General features: G+C 43.6%; 1 pseudogene; it reads left to right on the plus strand.

The window, feature by feature from the left end:
- The first annotated feature begins 14775 nt into the window (after positions 1 to 14775).
- LOC103737928 lies at positions 14776 to 16020 on the plus strand (annotated as a pseudogene).
- The last annotated feature ends 5404 nt before the right edge of the window (positions 16021 to 21424 follow it).

Raw genomic sequence — 21424 nt, forward strand, 5'->3', positions numbered from 1 at the left:
GAGCTTGAATGAGGTATGGTTTTACGCCAGGCTGGCCTGTGGGCCTGTCACTAGCTACTGTCTTGGTTCCCTTCATTGACAGGGAAAGACCCTAAATGTGGGCAGCATCTTCTGGTAGAGGCCGGCACAAAAGGAAGTGGAGGTCAAGGCTTGCTTGGTTCACACTCACTGGAGAGTTCGTGTACCTGGCTGCTGCTGCTGCTGCTGATTCCTTTGCTGATCCTGGAAGCAGCATCTTCGAGCTTCCAGTGTGGACTGAAGACCTGCGGCTCTCCAGGCTCCCCTGTGCCTTCAGTGTCAGATTGGGTCTGCTGAGGCCTCTAGTCTTATGGACTGAGCAACTACCATGTTCCCAGCCACTCTGGTGACAGCTACCGTATGACCGCTCACACTGTGTCTTAGAAATCAGTCTAACGAATCTTTTTTTAATTATATATTGATGCTATCAGTTCTGTTATAGAAAACCCTAATAAAAACGTGTTCTCAAAAGCAAAAGTAACAAAAAGAAAAATAGAGGAGACTTTACCAAATTTCCTATTTGTGGCAGATTTAAGGGCGAGCAGAGTACGTTCACACGGGAGGTTTAAGAACACGTGGGTGCCTTTAATTACATCTTCTCCTGTTTTGGTACCAGCGTTGAAAGATAAACCTGACCTGTGGTTGCTCTTGGGCTTTAGAGCTGAGCGGGCGATAGGTCTAGGAAGCTGCATACCACCTCATCTTTGGCTTTTGCTGAAACGGTCGAATCTTTTTTTAATTATATGTTGATGCTATCAGTTCTGTTCTAGAAAACCCTAATAAAAACGTGTTCTCAAAAGCAAAAGTGGCAGATTTAAGGGCGAGCAGAGTACGTTCACACGGGAGGTTTAAGAACACGTGGGTGCCTTTAATTACATCTTCTCCTGTTTTGATACCACCGTTGAAAGATAAACCTGACCTGTGGTTGCTCTTGGGCTTTAGAGCTGAGTGGGTGATAGGTCTAGGAAGCTGCATACCACCTCATCTTTGGCTTTTGCTGAAACGGAGAGGTAAGCATTCTGACTTCCTTAAGCCAAGACAATACTTGGTTGTGGTTTAGAACTGACTGTTTCTGTGACTTTATCGGGAGATGAGGACAAACGTCTATTCACACCAGACAGGCTGCTGGTTAAAGAACAAAGGGATGACTCCACCCAGGTTTAACTTAGTGAGCCAGTGAGTTTATTGGAGTTTCTTATACGAATATGGGTGACCCAAAGGCAGCTGATCACAGGAAAAACTACCCAAGCATGTGTGACAACTCATAAAAGCTCTAGCTAGGCTGACTAGATCTCAGGAGATGAACTTGCACAGAAGGATGTCTGGGGACACTAACTTGACACAATAGGCTTTAAGACAAATGACAGAATGTATGAATTCCAGTGCGGGGGTATGCAGAAGGGGGTTAAAAAAAAGGATTAAAATTGATTGAGATGTTCTGTATGAAATACACAAAAAATCAATTTAAAAAGTGTTATTATTATAATACCAATGGAAAAAATCAAAGCTGTACCCCTGGATTTCAGTAGGCAACATGTAGGTTTCACTGAAGAGTCTCTCTCCAGTAATTGTTACTTTTTGTGTAACCCTGGGGTGCCCTGTGAATCTTACTGGTTTCAGGGGCTTCCTGAACTTTGAAGTTTCACTTACTTACTGGATTTTGAATCCCCTCTTCCCTCTGGGAAGGCATGTTTCAGTGCTTCATAGTAAATCCTGCAGAACAGGCTCAAGAAAGACCAAGAGTCATTGTAGAGTTAGAAGAATGTGGAAACCCAAGAGCTCTTAGGGGATCTGTGTGGAACCAGCTAACCACGGTCTCATCAGATGAAGCTACTGCAGGAGTTAGCTCCTCACCTCATCGGTCAAACTTGAATGATGAATCATCCAGCCTTACATGGGAGGAAGAGAAGAAGCGGATGGGCCATGAGGACTGCAGGGAGATAAGGCCCCATCGACCAGAGGAAAGGGAGCTTCTTTCTAGAGAAAGGACACAAGCCCAGGAAAGCAGGAGCACATGCACTGTGGATATGTAATAGGTGCCAGTTCACCAGGAGACACCGAATGAGATCCGAAGGACGCGAAGAACTGCAGAACGACCGCTGAGCTTTGTCTGACCGAATTCTATTACTGTGTAAATCCTGAGGACCCTACTTCAAGGCTACTGGATCTGAAAATGAATATTTTGCCTCTTATTGCGGAATAGTCTGTGCATTAATTCTGGCTGGTTGTCCTGTTTCAGGTTGATGTTTACATTTTTCAAACATACATGTTGTCCTCCAAGAGTATATTTAAAATCTGAAACTCTGGAACATGGACCAAAAGCATCTCTCTCTCTCTCTCTCTCTCTCTCTCTCTCTCTCTCCTCTCTCTCTCTCTCTCTCTCTATCTCTCTCCCTCCCTCCCTCCTTCCCCATGTGCCAAACTCATTTCTTTAACCTGAAATTTTATCATACATATGTATTATCTTTACATCATTTCCAAACCTCTCTCTTCCTTTGCAACGTCTGTGCCAGTCCAGCACTCCACCTCAGATTTGTGAACTCTGTGTGTGTGCATATATGCACATAAACACACACACACACACACACACACACACATATATATGACTATTGAGTGTTGCTCATATGTGGAGCACGTGGGACTGGATAACCTATCAGAGAGCTTGTCCCTGTTGAAAACTGATTCTCCCTCTCTCAGCAGCCATTGATTGCCTGAAGCTCTTCATTTATAGGCGGGACCTTGTGAAATTTCCCATTCACTTTGGCATGTCAATTGTTGGGGTCTTGTTTAAGCAACCACGTAGTTGAGATTTCATGGCTGGAGCATCCCTGTCATGTCTAAAAGACACCATCTCACATCAGGTATCCTGGTCTTCTGGTTCTTACAACCTTTCCACTCACTCCCTTGTCTGTGAGTTACCCGATGTAGGGCTCACATTGTAGATGTACCAGTTGGGGCTGGCTCTCCACTACCACTTGTTCTCTGCATTTTGACCAGGTGTGGGACCCTGGAGTCGAATTGTCTGCTGCAAAGATAGGCTTCTTTGGTGATAGGTGAGAGTTAACTTCCCAGCGAGTATAAGAATGGATATTTAGAACACAGCAAGAAGCTGTATTGACTTAGGAAAGTGGTAGTATGGGGTTCAACATTCATATGTGGATAAATGGAGCACATTCTATAAATGGAGGCGAAGAAAAAAGATCACATGATCATCCCAGTAGATGCATAAAGGTATTTGACAAAATTCAGCATGCTTTCATGATAAAAGTTCTAGAAAGAATATGTTGGCGGGAGCATACTTCAACATAAAAAGGCTATATATGACAAACCCACAGTGAGCATTATCCTAAGTGGAGAAGAAACTCAAACCACTCACACTAAAAGCAGGAGTGAGACTGGCCTATCTGCTCTCCCCGTTCTTTTTTAATGCAGCTTTTGAAGCTCTGGATCAAGCAGTAAGGCAGGAGAAGGTGCAAGAGCATCTTAACTGCTCAGCCATCTCCAGCCTGAGCCCCAAATCATAACTGTAATTTCTATTGGAAAATAAATATGATTTCCCAAGATCCTTTGTCCTGGTGGTTTGTCTATGGCCTCTGGCTTCTGCTTCAGATAGTAGAAGGGACCTGGGCAGCTTTGCTGTCTGCCAGCATGGTCTCTTTATTTATTTATTTATTTATTTATTTATTTATTATTTATTATTTATTATCTTTTTGCCAGGCTGTCTGTACCTATCAACAGAATCACACCCATAGCTAACATGTCCATAATGCATTTTTACAGGTGCCTTCTCTTCTCCATTCTCATTAATGACCTAGGGAGAAAGAAATTCATCATTGCTGTCTTGTAAGAGGGAAACAAGAGGCTCACACCTGTCATCTTTTGAACCAAAATCACAAAACAAGTCAATGCATGATGAGCTGGGCATGTGGCCTCCAAATCCGAATGTGAAGCACTTGCCGAAGTCAGGATCCTATTTTCTGCTGCTCTTTATAACTTTACATTTTTCTGATGTTATTCAGAGTAACACCTGATATAAAGATGCATAAAGTACATTTGGGTGAAGAACAGAGTCATCTTCTTCAAAGTTTGGCGTACTGTCTACTCTGTCCTTTGCTTGTCTGTCTCTGGCTCTGTTACTCAGCCTCCAGCTTACTAAGGCCATCTTCCTGTGCAGCACCTTGCCATTTATAGACAACCTCTGTCTGTATCAGCGCATCTCATTTTGTATGAGTCTCTTAACACTTTGTGAAGTGCTTGCTGTTTTTTCTCATTTTTTCCAGATGGGGAAAGAGCGACTCGGAGAACCAGGCTGTCTGCTTTAACTTCGCATCATAATGAGATAGTTACCGAGCTGAGGCTGCAGCACAGGTGATACTCAGATGGTCCACTCTGTTGTTTCTGTTACCATCTCTCACCAGCCCATCAAAATGCGAGACCTGCCAGGCCAGAAGCTGCAGCCTGCAGGTTTATGCATCTGTCCCCCAGCTGTCCATAAGCCAGGATTTCTTCTTGGGAAAATTTTAAACTTCACATCAGTAATAATGAATGGAAGAAAAGTCATTTCCCATGTCTCCCAAACACTATTATTGCCTAGATGATTTTTCCTACAATATGATATTTCCTGAACCTAATTTTATTTTGGAACAATGTTTTATGGCGTGAAAACGAAGAGTCTAACATTTTTACAACACTTGATTTGATTCACATTTGCTTTGCTGAGTACTTTCTGCAAATTGAATGCTTGCCTGGGAATAAATGAGTTTTCCTACACTTTGAATAGTAAAACAACGGTTGGATATCCACTTAGTGCAGTTATAGAAAGAGTCATGTTTCCTGTCTGGAGTGGGGTTTGATTAGAACAAGGATTCTTTCCAACTCTAAGATTTATTAGCTTGTCTTTGACCAGTTACATACAGATTAGAAAAATAAAAAACAAAAGTGAGTTGTAGATAGTGAAAATATATTCTAAAAAAGTGATTTATCCTGGTTAGCGGAATCTCTCTGGAGTACATATATCTGTACAGAGAATGAGAGTTTGGGAGTAAATGGATGTGGCTCCAGTAACAGGGGCAGGCCTATGGTCCTGGGATATCACTTAACACGTGTGAGCCTTCATTTCTTATTTTAAATATTTTTTTACATTTTCTTTATATAGTTAGGGATAATAATAATGATACTATATCTCCCAGAATCACACAAATTAGAACTAATTCTTGAAAGGTCTGATACCAGGTGACTGGCAGATGAATACTGTACTGTCAGTAATTAATGAATAGACACAGCAGCCATCCAGCACATGCCCCCAGCTTCTCTCAAGCATTAACTCTTTCATAAAGTTTTGCTATCAGAAAGCCAGATTCTTCATAGCTGTCTGCACACCCAGCTACATAAGGCTGGAGTCATGAATGAAGGCTGTGTTATCCTACTGCATGCCTTGTTCAGAGGGCCCTGAGCTTGACTTACTATCCTAAAATTTCTGGTTTTATTTTCAGTCTTGGGTTTTGCTTGTGAAGTCCAGTGGAACAGAATTGAGGTCCTACATTCAGTGTTCACAACTGCTTCTCACTGCCCCATTGGCATACACTCTGTGGGAGTGAGGTCTGGTGTGTAAAGGATCAGGAGTCCTGAATGTCTGGAGAGACCCTGCATTCCTTCCTAACCCTAACTTGAGATTCCATTCCTAACCCTAAGGAGATTGCTTTGAGAAGAGGGGGCAGAGATACCCAAATAACACAGAGAGCCTAGAACTGTATCAAACCTGCACTGTTCACGCTGCTCCTTATGGTGGCGAACCAGGTCCTAGGACAGGACGGCATGCAAGGGAAGAAGACAGGATCCCACTTCCTTCCTGCTTTTTGATCAAGGGTTCCTTTGCTTGCATTTTGACCTGGGTCCTGGTAATTATTAGGCTATGGCTAGAATATTGCTCTCAGCCTTGCGGTTAGATATTTGTTCCTGTCTCAATTTCAGCCAATAGGATGTGAAAATATACTATAAAATCACTCACAAACGAAGCTCTTCAATTTCTACTGATAACATCAAGTCCAGGGTGACCTAGAAAGACATATTTAAAAGATGACACACCCTCTGCGCATGAATTTCTGAATGGCTACCTAGTGAGAATGGTTAAGAGTAATTTGAAAATTCTTTGGTCTCTGAAGTATGTGAATAATTAATGTACCAATTAAGATTTGAGCAAAGGTGCAATTCTGAGCCTGTGTTGGTGTCCAGCTACCTGGCCCACGAGTCTCTTACCTGTCGTCAATGTCTTATACCACTTTTCTATACTGCATACTTGGTAAATATGACAGAAACTTTTCAGCTGTTATTTGAATTTTTCATCTCCCCTGTAAAGTAGCTTGTAAACAGAGAGTGCTCCACTACCTCATCCACACTCTGCCAATCCCAGCACCCTCTTGGGCCTCCGTATTGATGACAACAAGTTATTACCTATGAATTTCTGGGGAAGGCACTGATGGAAGATGTTAAAGACCTGCTCATTGATGAAGTAGTTGAGGACTTGTCAGTACATTCTGTTCAAAAGAAAAAGTAAGGGGCTGGAGAGACAGCTAAGAGGTTAAGAGCACGTGCTGCTCTTGCAGAAGACAGGAGTTCAGTGCCTAGCACACACATAGTGACTCAATTTGCCTGTAACTCCAGTTCCAGGGAGTCTGACACCCTCTCTAGATTCTGTGGGAACCTGTACACACACAAACACACACACACACACACACACACACACACACACACCTTAAAGAGAAGATAAAGTTTTCTCTTTTATGCCTTCAGACCTTATGTGGCCTATAGACAACTGGTCACTGATCACTGCTGGGTGAAGGAGTTGATCATCTTTAAGGAGTGACACTAGATAGGCTGACTGGGCTCCAGTGGATGGACTCATACTGAGGGCCATTTGAGGACACAAACTTAACTCAATAGACCTTAACACATATGACAGAATACATGAAAACCAGTGGGGATTGCAGATAGGGGACAGAATCTAAATATGATCAAGATATATTGTATGAAATTCACAAAATTCAATAAAAATTTTCCAAAAAGAATGGCTTGTACAAAGTGACAGTGGATTTTTGGATTTTGGAACAGCATAAGCCACATTTGAAAACATAATTCCAACCCGTTTACGAAGTGGCTTACAAGTCTTCTCAGTTTAAATCAACCCCAGAGCGACAGATAAAGAAGCAGCCCTCCACCTCGGACATAAAACCCAGAATAGCCACTTGTTAGTGGTATCTGCTCTGCCTGAGATAAATGCCTGGAACTTCTGCAAGGCATGGGTGGAGATCCATAGCTAGTGCGCGCTTTCCAGGTTCTGCAGAACGGATGTAACCTCTGCAGCAAAGATCCTCACTGTTCCAATGGTGATTCCTGCTGACTTTTAGTTTTACTAAAGAATAAACGCTTGGCCATTAGACAGTAAGAAACTGTAAAACCAGCACCCATACAAGTTATCAAGAGATCTAACACGTTCTATGTTTTCGTTCATTGATGACAACAGCTCAGAAGGACACAACTGTTTATTGGACAGACATTCCTGAATCTTTGCATTGACACCAACCTTAACCTTATAGCCATTTTTTCTAGGAAAATCTAGCATGTGATGCTTGTGGAATTTAGGAGCATGGGGAAGTAGCCCAGCTATATCAGTGTTCCTGCTCATTAGCCATGATGTCTAAGCGCTAATCCAGAATGTCCATGTCAGAAGCAAGAACAACAATGCAATAAAGATTTAGGCCCAATAATAAAAAACATCTGTGTATCACATGTGCATATGCGTGCAGTGCATACTTACATATTTATATGTGCATACAAACGTGATTGTCTTGTATGCTCAAGTCATGAAAAAGACTTTCTTGGTTTGAGGCTCATTCTCCATAAATCTACAGCTGAAATATACTGTTTACAGCTAGAATGAAGCAATAAATGCAAATTAAAACTAACCTTGACACTGAAAACACAAAACGCGGGCCTCGTTTATTTGTAGGCTGGGTTGATCTGTGAGTGTGAGCTGAACATCGACTGTTCTGTGCTAACTTAAGCCCCATTCGAAGGAGGAAGGCAGCAGTGAGGAGCAATCCTGATGGGCCCAGCTTTGAGGAATTCCTGCTCATCAGTGCCCTGCGAGGGGTCTGAGGTACAAATAAGCACAAGAAGACTGCTGAGTTGAACTTAGCTTCACTACCTGGTCAGGTGCCTGGAGAACCAATGTTAGAATACAGCAGCCCGGGAAATTTGGAATAGAGGCTTGGGAATGGACCTAAGGCAAGTTGGCACAAAATCTGTGAAGCCTTGTGTTTCATGGCAGTATATTACAGAGACTGCATCAAATAGACTCAGGATGTTGTCTGTCAGTCCACCTCTCCTGTCAACCTGTTTCTAATGCCCTGTCCCTGATTATAGGTCAGTCCGATGCTATGCCCAATATTATTTTGTGGCAAACATAATGCAGTGTTCCTGAAAGGAACCAAATCCTGTGAAGAGCTGCTTGAGCTTGGAGGCAGATCTTCCCCCTCCAGTTCCTGTCTTGGATGCTGTGGCATACTTGACGCTCAGGGCCCAAGTAAGTGTGCATACATACCAAGTTCTTGTGTCTAAGGTGCTTTGCATCTACCCTACAAATACTATGAGGCATAAATGTGTGAATTGCTTTAAATTAGTTCATTTGGGGTACGCTGGTATGCAGCAACATGTGACTTAGAGATTGTATGTTTCAGAGATATATCGAGCACCAGATGAGCAAGTTTTCTCATCCAGGTAATGGCCAGGCAATTTCAGTCCTTGGCCACTGCAGAGGTGATGGCAGAGCGCTGGAGTCACGTGCTATGCAAAGCTCAGTAATCTCAGGACTGGGGAGATGGCTCAGTGGTCATAGCTCTTGCTGTTCTTGCAGAGGTTTGAGGTTCTGAGTTCAGGTCCCAGCACCCATGTCGAGTGGCTCACAACCACCTGTGACTCTAGCTCCAGGAAATCTGGTCTCCTTCTGGCCTCTGTGGCACTGTGCACACATGGCACACACTCACGCAGACACATACCATGAATGAAAGTAAAAGAAATCTTAAAAAAGGAATTGGATAGTCATCTGTGTTCTTACTGAGGCTGACCTAGTCATGGCAGGTGCTGACGGTCTGATCTTTCATAAGAAGGCCATGCTGAGTTGCCAATATGGCAGCTCCCATCCCTAAAGCAGAGGAAATAGCTACCTGAACTTGCCGAGCTCAGAGTGCTAAATTAGATACCAAGCTCTTGCATCTGTGATTTTTAAGCCAAAGTCTTAGAGCAATTTCTATAAAACTTAGCTAATAGCAAGGCTAATTGTTACACATGCTTCCTACCCGTATCCGGTCTTTGTTCCTATAGATTTGCTATTAAAATGTTTTGGCCCGTTTACTTTTACTGAAAGATTAGCCCTGTAATTTCAACCATTTTCCTAAAGGCATTGAGGACTGATATTCTCTTAATTTAATTAAGCAACTATGAAAACCAGCAGCTTTAATGAAAGAGAAATACCAATAGAACTATATGGAAGGAAAGATCCTAGGAGACTGGATACAATGTACTTTGTCATATTGGTACAGAATGCTCTGAAATGTAGGCAATTGATTTATTCTGCTCAGTAAAAAGCAGCACCTTGTTCTTTTGTGGCCATTACCCTAAGCAAAGCCTTTTGGAAAGCAGCTAAGTGTGTGGGTATTATTTTTGATTCTGAAGTGGAAGAATTTAACTTTCAAAGTCCCATGTTTGGGGCCAAAGGCTGTCTATGTAATTCTGCAGCTGAAAGTGAATGATAGGAGTCCGGTTCCTCTGGGTAGCATAAGTCACAGTGCTTTCATCCCCAGTTTATTCACCCTGAGTTCTCATTGACCTAGGCACTGTACAAAACACACATCAAAGCAACCCTGCACTCAAGGACCCACGTTGGCAGGAAGCAGACTCTATATCAAATGGATTGCAAGGCTGATTTTCTATATCGAACAGGTCCTGGGGCTCTTGTCCTCAGTTTTGGCTCTTGGTATTTCCTAACAGGGAAAATAAGTGTCTCAAATGGTTTTAGAAATAGAATATTAAAATTTTATCTTTAGATGTAAATGTTGGTAGCCCATAACAAAATCAGCTCAACAGCTTTATTTCACTAATGACTGGTATGTACTTAACATTCATGAATAAAAACTGTGATAGAAACAAATAAGAGATGGGATCTTCCATCAAGGTAATTCTAGACAAGTCAACAACCTAGTTCAGGAGGAGGGATGACATCATGTTAATAGCAGTCTCTATGTGAAAGCTTTGTAAAGACAGACAAAAAGAGAACAATCAGGAGAACCACAGAATACGCAATCCAGGCCAGAGCATCACCGACCAGTAGCATGGGTTTTCAGGACCAGTTGTTTCTGTATTATTGTTGGGAAAGATCCTTCCCTGGAGGAGTGAAAGACTCCTCATTCCCAGTGACAGGCTGAGATAGGATTCCACCAAAGTTCACCCTAGGGAACCAATGAGTTTATTGGGCTTCCTTACAGAGCGGTGGGTGAGGGGTTTATTCCAGGAGTGTGGGAGCTCCCATGCCAAGGCCACACCAGAAAGTCTTCCCTCAGCATGCATGATGGCTGTACCACCATTGATATTCCATGGCCCATATAGGTAGGCTAGCCCTTCCTCGAGGCCAAGTGCAATTAGGGCTGACTTGTCCACAGTTCACCTGGCTGGATGTTCAGGTGAAGGTCTCATGATCTTCCCTACCTGTCCTTCAATGAATGAGTGTCAGCAGTCAACAAGCCCAGCTGTGATGATCTTCTGCAAGCAGGCAGAGATGAGCTCAGGAAGATGCTGTCTGTCTGCCTTGGGGGACCAACACATGCAACAATTATCTTATTTTTCTTTGCCTGAAGCCATCTCTTTAAATAATCTAATCATCTAACAGACAAAGTCATCTATAAATAATTAACAAATAATTCTTTATTTGACAATTAGAAGTACATTTGAACATTTTTTTTGAATAGTGAAATGGTCAAAGGTCAATAAGAAGTGAACTTCTGGAAAAGTGGAATTATGAGGGAGGGATCAAGGAAGCATAATTAGGGACATGAAGCCCTCCAGAGAACCAGGGGCACCCTGCAGCTGGGACGCTGCAGTAAAGAGCTATGGGTGTTTTTTCCTTTGGCGAAGCAGGAAGAACACACCCTCAGGGAAGGTGAAGCTGGAACATAGGAACAGGGGCTCTATCTCTGCCAGGGCAGGGAGATGGCAACAGAGAACACTAGATCAGGATGCTGCACTCTCCTCAGACAGAGAGATTCTGTGGGAGAAGACGAGGTGAAGGGCAAGGCTAAGGGGAGGAGCCAAGTGGTCCAAGGGCATTTAAGGGAAAGAGAAGGTATTCATGGACAACACCAGAAGTCTAGCAGACATGATAGAACATGGCACATCTAAGGAGTGGTTTGATTCATGCCAGCAGCCTGGAGCTTTCTGGAAACAATACTGGAAGACCAGCTGATTGGGGACCAGAAAATAAGGTGTTTTCTGAATGCTGATGGTAAAAGAGAATCTGGGAAGATGTTGAATTCATGAAAACAGAGGTTATTAGGGACCAGAGGAGCTCTGGAGAGGTTAGAGTGCCAACAGAGTGGATGGCAGGGACTTTTTGCAAAGTATGTACTCCAGGCTGACAGAGGTTGGTCCACAGAGCAAGAGGAATCGGAGGAGAGGATGGCACAGGAATTAGAGCAGGCACTTTCTGTCTGGCAGAGCCATGTGTGGGTTGCTGCCATGAAGTGCAATGCAGGAGCCATCTGTGTGATTAAGCCGGTTTGTGAATGGTGAAATTCAGATGCATCCAGAGGGTCATTGATAGGGAGGTCAAGTTGATCAGGGAACTGGAAAAATAAAAGAAACACAGGAATATATTTCTGAAGCATGGAAATCTGGTAGGCATTCTCTCAAATTAGACTCAGACTTGGACGTGGTCGTGATTCTTTTACAGACCAGGGCCATTACTTCATTTCTTTTTTTAAGCAAACATTTTTAGAATAGCTTTAAATTTTCAGGAAAATTTGGTAGATGGTACTGAGTTCTCACATACTCACCTCAAATTTCCCATTATTAGCATATTAGTAGAGTGTATTTGCCACAATTAATGAACGTTTTAAGTACTACAATCATATTCATTATAGTAACTGAAATTCATGTTTTAATTAGATTTCTGTATTTTATTCCATTTTCTTTTCCAAGAGCCTATGTAGGATGGTGTATGATATTCAGTTATCACACCTCAGGCTGTGCTTGATGGTGACTATTACCTGACTTTCCTTGCTTTTGAGGAGCCTGACCTTTTTGTAAAGAAAATTTATTTATGTGTCTGTGTATATGTATATGTATGTGCCACATGTGTGAATGTACACAGGAAGAAGACATAAGGTCCCCTAGAGCTGAAAAAACAGGGGGTTGTATGCTGTTTGACCATGTTGCAGGGAACCAAACCAGGTCCTTTCAGGAACACTGTACTCTTAACTGCTGAGCCATCCCTCCAACCCCCAGATGCTCCCAGTTGGGAGAACTACTCCTCAGATTCCTCTAGTGGAATATCTTCATATTTTTATCATGAATGGATGGATGAAGTAGATTTTGTGCTAACGGTCACAAAGTAGAGTAGCCTATGGTCATACCATACAACAAAGGTCAACATGATTCTCTGCTAACTTGCTTTGACTGCCTGACTGAAGTCCGTTAGGTGTCTGATAACATCCATCTTCCTTCTTCTTTTCCATCCTGAGCTGCTTGACGGGAAATTACTCTAAGTGTCCACTTAGAGAGGGGACATGCTCCACTCCCTAAAGGCAGAGCACCTACATCAATTGTTTGAACTTCTCGTGTCTCACAAGATTTGTCTATTTGGTCCTGTTTGTTTAAATGCTAAATCATCTATTTTCACCAGACGGCACCTAGGATATTTGTTTCATACTCTGGTTTATTACATGCCGACAGTTAAGGTCCCAGCTTTGGCTGCTGGACGTCCCTTCAGTTCCTTCCTCTGTTCTTTTGACACTCCCATCGTCATTTATTTGTTTGGGGGGTTGTTGTTCAGCACTTTCTTAAATTTGGGTGCAGGGTCCCTTTATTTTCTACGCTACATATTTTTAATATTTTATTTATAATTTTTATTTTATGTGTATGAGTGTATTGATTGCATGTAGGGAGGTGCACTCATGTTCTGCAATGCCTGTAGAGGTCAGAAGAGGGCATCAGATCCCCTGGAACTGGAGTTATGGACAGTTGTTAGCAACCATGTGGGTGCTGGGAATCGAACCTGGGTCCTCTGCAAGAGCAACTGGTGCTCTTAACTGCTAAGTCATCTCTCCAGCCCCTCTGCACCACATCTTTTTCCAAGGGCATATTGGAAAGTGATATGAGCAGGTATCTGTGGCTAAATGTACTTTTTACTGCGGAATGTTAATTTATGAGCATGACACATGCACTGTTCCATTACTCTTGCTCTGACAAGCTGGGTCTAGGAAATCATAAAGAAAAGTAGCTTTATTTAGCTCACAGATTTGGAGGCTAAGAGAAAGCTATGGCTCTAGGTTTGGAGGGGCCTCAGGCTGCGTTACAGCTTGTGAATGGAGTAGGTTAAGGACACAGAGGAGAAAGAATTGGCACAGTGTGACCCGGAAGTTCCTCTGAACCTATGACCACAAGCCATAGTCCCACCTCCTTCCCATGCTCTGCAGGAGTCAAGCCCGTTAAGGGGAGGGACTATGGCTATATAAGCAGGGAAAACCATGAGGCCGGCCTCTTGCCCTTTTGTGTGGCTGTCGGGAAGCCATGGGATTTATGTTTGGGTGTGGACTTTCAAGCACAGCTGTGAATGGGGTGGTTGCCATTTTCGGAAAAGCGCACAGAGACCATGGGCAGGATGACACACCCTTCACACATGGAAAAGAAAGCCTATGTGAATCCTCGTTTTTCTAAGTCACCCCCTTTCCCAGACATCCTATAAACCGTGCAAAACCCAAACAGAATGTATTATGTAGGTTTTGTCAGTCTGTGTCAGGACCATGAGACCTTGAGTGATGGTGGATCTCCTAGCAGGGAGAGGAAGGTTTAGTGAAACACAGTGAGAACAGAAACTAGGGAGAAGGGTCAGAGACTGGTGAGAGGTTAGGGGCCAGTCTTCATCCTTTTCAACATGATGCTCTTTCATGAGAATAACCTGGGATCCCAAAAGACCTTTTCAAGGCCAGTGCTTCCAGGGACCTTCCATGTGCCTCTACTCACAGACATCCCGACACTGTAACTTTCCACACCAGAAACAGATTTCCAACATACGAACACTTAGAGGAATGCACAGGCCTGTAGGGAGCCATGGGCCCCCTGCCCAGAAATAGTAACTATTGTCTGCCTCAACCTTGTAAATTTCTTCATCCTGTAAAAACATCCTGCCTCCTGGTCTGGGTGTGGAAGGTGTGGTAAACAGCGGAACTTACCCACCCAGCTTCTTCCGCCCTCTGGTTCCCTATAAAAGCTTTGTACAAACGTTCAATAAAGGAAGAGACTTGAAAGTGAAGTGAACCTCATCTTAGCGTCCCTGTTGTCCTTTCCTTGGCTCTGCTGGTCAGAGTCGTGGCTTGCGTCAAGTGGTGGCCGGTACAGGGATCGCAATGTGCTAAACTCTCCAGGTGAGACCTAGTGGGGACTCTGGATTTTTTTTTTGGGGGGGGCGGGTATCAGCTGCCCGCCGGCACCATGTTCCTGGCCAGTCTGTACTTCACACTACCGCTCCTGGATTTGCTCCTGTCTGCGGAAGTGAGTGGCGGGGACTGCCTTGACTGCGTGAAAGCCAGCAATCAGTGCCTGAAAGAACAGAGCTGCAGCACCAAGTACCGCACGCTAAGGCAGTGCGTGGCGGGCAAGGAGACCAACTTCAGCCTGGCTTCCGGCCTGGAGGCCAAGGATGAGTGTCGCAGCGCCATGGAAGCCCTGAAGCAAAAATCTCTCTACAACTGCCGCTGCAAGCGGGGCATGAAGAAAGAAAAGAACTGCCTGCGCATCTACTGGAGCATGTACCAGAGTCTACAGGGAAATGATCTGCTGGAAGATTCCCCATACGAACCAGTTAACAGCAGATTGTCAGATATATTCTGGGCCTTCCTGTTCATATCAGTGGAGCACATTTCAAAAGGGAATAATTGCCTGGATGCGGCCAAGGCCTGCAACCTTGATGACACCTGCAAGAAGTACAGGTGTGCCTACATCACCCCGTGCATCACCAGCATGTCCAACGAAGTCTGCAACCACCGCAAGTGCCACAAGGCCCTCAGGCAGTTCTTTGACAAGGTCCCAGCCAAGCACAGCTATGGGATGCTCTTCTGCTCCTGCAGGGACATTGCCTGCACAGAGCGGCGTCGACAGACCATCGTGCCGGTGTGCTCCTACGAAGAGCGGGAAAAACCCAACTGTTTGAATTTGCAGGACTCCTGCAAGATGAATTACATCTGTAGATCTCGCCTCCTAGATTTTTTTACCAACTGCCAGCCAGAGTCCAGGTCTGTCAGCAGCTGTCTTAAGGAGAACTATGCAGACTGCCTCCTGGCTTACTCGGGATTGATTGGCACAGTCATGACCCCCAACTACATAGACTCCAGCAGCCTCAGCGTGGCCCTGTGGTGTGACTGCAGTAACAGTGGGAATGACCTAGAGGAGTGCTTGAAATTTCTCAGTTTCTTCAAAGACAATACATGTCTCAAAAATGCAATTCAAGCCTTTGGCAATGGCTCCGATGTGACTGTGTGGCAGCCCGTCCGGGTCAAGAACAAGGCTCTGGGGCCATCAGGGTCTGAGAATGAAATTCCAAAATCAATGGCTGCTCCTCCCAGCTGCGGTCTGAGCCCACTTCTGGTCCTGGTGGTAACCACGCTGTCCACCCTATTATGTGTGTATCAGTGGAGGAAACATCGTAGCTGCATTCAGAAAACATGTGAAAAGACGTAGAGAAAGAGAACAAAAAAAAACAAAAACAAAAAAAAAAACCCCAAGTAATCTGTTTCCTGTCCTCTTGCATTTCTGAAAATTCGGTTTTAGAAGCTCAGTTGAAAAATGGTTTCATCCAACTGGAACTTTTGTGTTGTTGTTTTTAAGAAAGCTTCTTGTGATCCTTCAGGGCTTCTGTAGAAAGAGTGCTGCAGGCTACATTTCAAACTCAGAAGGCTTTGGGGCATGCTGTATTTTAAGGGGACCATTTGTAAATTGGACTGTAAAGCAAACTAAGAGTATGTTTTTGATGATGAAGAGGAGGATGAAAAAGAGGAGGAGGAAGAAGAGCCTGTTAAAGAAGCACCTGGAAAATGGAAAAAAGAAATGACTAAACAGAAAGAAGAAAGAAAATAAGGTAAGGTCTGCAGGTAAGCGGCGGAGATCTAGTGCTAGTAAAGTTCCCCGAGTAGAGGGATGGAGAGAAAAGTCCACGAACAAGTGGCGAAGCATAGAATAAAGTTCCCAGAGACAGGGACGAAGTGAAGTTCCCGGAGACAGGGACGAAGTGAAGTTCCCGGAGACAGGGACGAAGTGAGGTTCCCGGAGACAGGGATGAAGTGAGGCTCCCGGAGACAGGGACAAAGTTAGACTTAGAAAACGAAAGGCTGAGATACGATAGCTAATGATGCCCTGTGGTTTCTAGAGGAAGGATTTGTTAATCTCCCGTGTTGGAGTAGGCTTGGAAAGGATCTCAAGGAGGCGGATAAAAAGGCCCCTCTTCCTCCTGGCACTTTAGCAATTTGGGGCTTAATCTGGACCTGCCTGGAGGATAAGACGGGAAGATATACTGAGGACATAGAAGTTTTGGGAGGAAGGTTTCTTGGTCCTCTGCCTGACTCAGGGCAGAAACTGGTCCTTTCTGTTCAGACTCATGCTAGTTCTCACAAACTTCTGTTCTCAAGAATTCTCCAGGTTCAGACTGACCCTCTGACTATGTGAGAGGAACTGAGAGCAGCTTGCATGTTTTAGTGCCTTGGCAGGCAAGATTTTCTTTGGTTAAAAAGTCTTCCACCTCAGGGGTCGGTCTCCTTGGGTTCCTGACAGGGGGACCTAATCTAGATTGATGATATATTATACCTGTAAAAACAGGCATACTGTAATTAATCAGAAAAATAGAGAGCTGCTCAGGATGCTGCCCGGGGCTGTCCACAGTGATGCTTTGGACGTAAATCAGGCGTGCCCACGCAATGTCAACACTGTGCCTTTTGCAGATCTGTGTTGGGTCTCATTCCCAACATGTTTTGTTTCAATCCGGTTTGATGTTACCATTTAACAAATTTCTCTCAGTCTGAGCCTGACATGGCTCTGTGTAAATAATGTGTAAAAAGTGACAGTTTTAAAATTTGTCTTTCTGTGGTCTTTCTCGACAACACAGTGCTTTGTAGTAAAAATAACTTGTTAAAAAAATACTCTAAACTAGTGGCTTGTGGCAGGAGCTGCTTATGATGAGTCTTAGAGCAGTAGGTAGTTCGTGACAGGAGCTACAACTCTATTTTGCTCTTTTCCAGGTTCCATGAGTTTACAATAGATGTCAAAAATAAAACATTAACACACTACAAAACTTACAAAATTAGGTTACTGATATTAGTTATAAATTATTTTTGCCTTGTCTCACTTTAAATGGTATGTTTGTGTCTCCATGGTTAAAACTTAGGTGTATGTCCTCCCTCTCTTGTCGTTTTGTTTCTTGTATGTTACCTTGGACACCTGCTTGGTACATACGTATCTCTTTTGCTCCACAGGGTCAAGGCACTATAAATTATGCTCCTGGCAGTCTCCAGTCACTGCTACCAAACTAACTGTCCTTGTGCCCTCTTTGTTTTTACCTTTAGGTAACTCTACAGCTGATAAATTGTGACATCCTCCCTTATCCTCATTTGGGGAGAGGGCATGTTTATGTTTTTTTCCACAGAATGCTGACAATGCATGTTGAGTACCTAAATGCCTCATCTGCTTTACAACATCTCCAGACTCTATGCCACCTGTGTCATCACTACACCATCCATCATCACATCCTGTGTTCCCAATTTTTGGACTGGGTTTTTGGACTCTGTTCGTGTTTCCTATGGACTGTCTCCACTGCCTGGCACCCACCATTCTCCACTTTCAACTTTGCCTGTGATACTATGATTCTCTCCATGATTCATTAATTGTTCCACATACCTTATACACCGTTGTTTTAATCATTTATGTAATGCCCTTCCATGCTGTACACTGTTTGTCCCCTTAGGGTCCTTTTGTTTGCTTGGAGGGGGACTTAGGCACTGCCTAACCTCAACACAGAACACAGGTTGGGGTAAAATTTACCAGCTTCATAAAAAGTCAGATTGATGATCTTACAGCAAAGCCAATTCAAATACATTATCTCAGGCTTGCACTTAAAGATCGGGAAGAGCCCTATGAGCCTAAAAGGCCACATGACAATGTGCTTCAGTCGTCCCCTTGAGAGCTGAACCGGATAGCCAAAGACGGGTAAGAGGAGATCTCACTGATAGCGACCTAAGGCAGGCTGGCAGCCAAAGCAGCTGTTTGTTTGCCCATGACGGGTAAGCATCAGAAGAGGATCTCCCAACCTAAGGCAGGCACGGTTCCCTAAGGGATTGTTTTGGCTCATTTTCCCTCTTTATTAAAATAAAAAAAAATCTATAAAAAACCGTAGGCCCCCACCCCAAGAAATAGCAAGACCTGATTCCTGGCAAAGCTGTTCTTCAGACATCAAGGCTGATCTGGTTTGAGATTAACCAGATGGCCATTCTTGAAAGCCTCACAAAAACATGTTCTTCTAACTCGGGCACTTACCACTTAAGAGACTCCCTCATTTCTCATAAAACTGCCTAAAAAAAGGAGCCATGGGCCCCCTGCCCAGAAATAGTAACTATTGTCTGCCTCAACCTTGTAAATTTCTTCATCCTGTAAAAACATCCTGCCTCCTGGTCTGGGTGTGGAAGGTGCGGTAAACAGCGGAACTTACCTGCCCAGCTTCTTCCGCCCTCTGGTTCCCTATAAAAGCTTTGTACAAACGTTCAGTAAAGGAAGAGACTTGAAAGTGAAGTGAACCTCATCTTGGCGTCCGTGTTGTCCTTTCCTCGGCTCTGCTGGTCAGAGTCGTGGCTTGCGGCACAGGCCACATCTCAACCACAGCAGCACATGTGGCCTTTCCTGCATAGCTACAGGTCCTCTCCTGCCTCCTGACTGAGGCTTTCACTGCCATCTGCTTATTTCAAGACTTTTGTCCCCCAGACTTGAAGCTTTGAAAGTTGTGCCATATCTACGAAAACGTCTTTACCTTGGCTTCTACTCCTTAGCTGTTTAAATGGTTTTGCCTTGCTAGGTCCGACTTCTATTTATTTATTTCATAGTAGAGGGACTTAAACCCAGTGCCTTACACATGCTAGCCAAGCTGGCTACCTCTGAGCCACATCTGTAGCCTTCTTGAGGCAATGTCTTCCCAAGTTGCCCAGACAGGCAGCTGGGGTTATAGCCTGCACTACTAGGCCAAGCCCTATTTATTTATTATTTGTTTTGAAAATTTCATACATGGGTACTGTATTTGCCTTATTTCTATCCCCCTCCAGCTCCTCTCTTGTCCTTTCTCCTTCTCAGCTCCTTGTCCTCTTCTTTAATTGGGTTACATATGCATATATCATACATTTATAAACACACACACATATATAATGCACACACATATATTTGTATATATACATATATATACATATATATGAATATTGCTCGTGTGTACCTGTGCTTCTAGCCCTATTTCTTTTTTATACCCCCTTTCCATCAAGCTTCTCCAAATATTCATCTTAATACAACTGGAGCAAATTTTCCAACATTCTTTCACAATCTTGTATCTTTATTATACTGCTTACCACATTGTGCAGTTACATGTCAAATTTATTGTGTGTTTCCATGATGTTATGTCTAGATAGAATGCATATAACATTCCACACAGCATATAGGAAATCCTTTCTAAGGAGCTAAGAATGAAGAGCTGTGAGATGGAAGAGAACCAGGGCCAATGGCTTGCTGCTCTTTAGGAAAGAACAGTGGATCTCATGGGTTTAAAGAAATACCATCTTTAATTCAAAACAAATACATTCTTTTTACTACAGAGTCAACGTAGTAAATGGACCAGGTCAGGGAGTGGTAAGCAGCATGCTGCTGAAAGCAATCGGAGGGAACAGGTGATCATCTTCCATTAGTGCCTGCAGAGAGACTTGTCATGTTGATGTGGCACTGTAGACTGAGCGATCATCACTGTGATAGCGTTCCACAGTGAGGCAGGGTCAGGAGGATTCACTCTGGAGTTTGGTGGCTCTGACTGACACATTGCTCTGATAAATTCTCGTCTTGTGACTTTGGACAAGTGTCTCATCTTTATTTTGTTTCAGATTCATCATCAGTAAAATTCAGACAATAATGTCATTCCTAATTGTGGTACAGTGGTGAGAGAATTAGATATTTGTGGAGATCATGGTGCAATGCCTACTATGGGAAAATATTGAATAAATAGCCACTATTACTAGGGGCAAGTGGAACATGGTAAACAACAGGGGGTTGGAAGATATGTGCTTGAGTCTTGACTTCCTGTTGATCCTGGTTAAATGTGTTATGTTGATGAAATTCTTTATTACATTGGGCATCTGCTGGCTTTGCTATAAATATGATAATATTTTTTATTTGCAAAGTTTCTTAGACCAAGAGAAATAAAGCTGCTGTACAGAACCTGCCATATGTGCACGCGTGTGGCTCCAGATGACCAGTGTGTTCCCCATGGGATGTTCAAGTCACAGAGGCTTCTTCTCTTTTGCTTTGTGGGTCAAGTACACTGAACTGAGGCTGTGAAGATAAGTGAAACCAAGATGGAGGATGTGGGGAAGTATTTTCTCATAGGTGTTCAACGCCACTGGTATAAAGTTTTTCATGCCATGTAACTTTCTTTATAATCCCCCCCAAATGGGCCAATCTGTATTATTCATCAATTGTTTTAAACTTGCAGTTTTCCTAAGGAAGAACACACTGGTCATTCTGAACACAAAGTGGCTCAGTGTAGCAGCAGAGAACTCACATAGTCTGGTCCCGCCTGGGTGGCACTAGTTTCTTCCCCCCTAAGCATTTGGTTCTGAGATTCTGGTATCTGTTCTAGCATATGCGTTGCTGTGAGTGTGGCCTGATTAGCTGTGTGATAACCACTAAAATATAAATAGAAGTCAGTCTGTTTTTAACACTGGGGTAAACAATTAGGATGTTCAGTCATAATATGGATACATCAGTCTAAAGATTCTGGACTCTTCCAATCACTCCCTCCCTGCTGAGCTGTTTTATGATACCAACTTTCTTAGGCATCACTTTAACATACTCT

This window comes from Nannospalax galili, unplaced genomic scaffold (genome assembly GCF_000622305.1).
Source record: "Nannospalax galili isolate Female #2095 unplaced genomic scaffold, S.galili_v1.0 scaffold418, whole genome shotgun sequence".
In the NCBI taxonomy this organism is placed as follows: Eukaryota; Metazoa; Chordata; class Mammalia; order Rodentia; family Spalacidae; genus Nannospalax; species Nannospalax galili.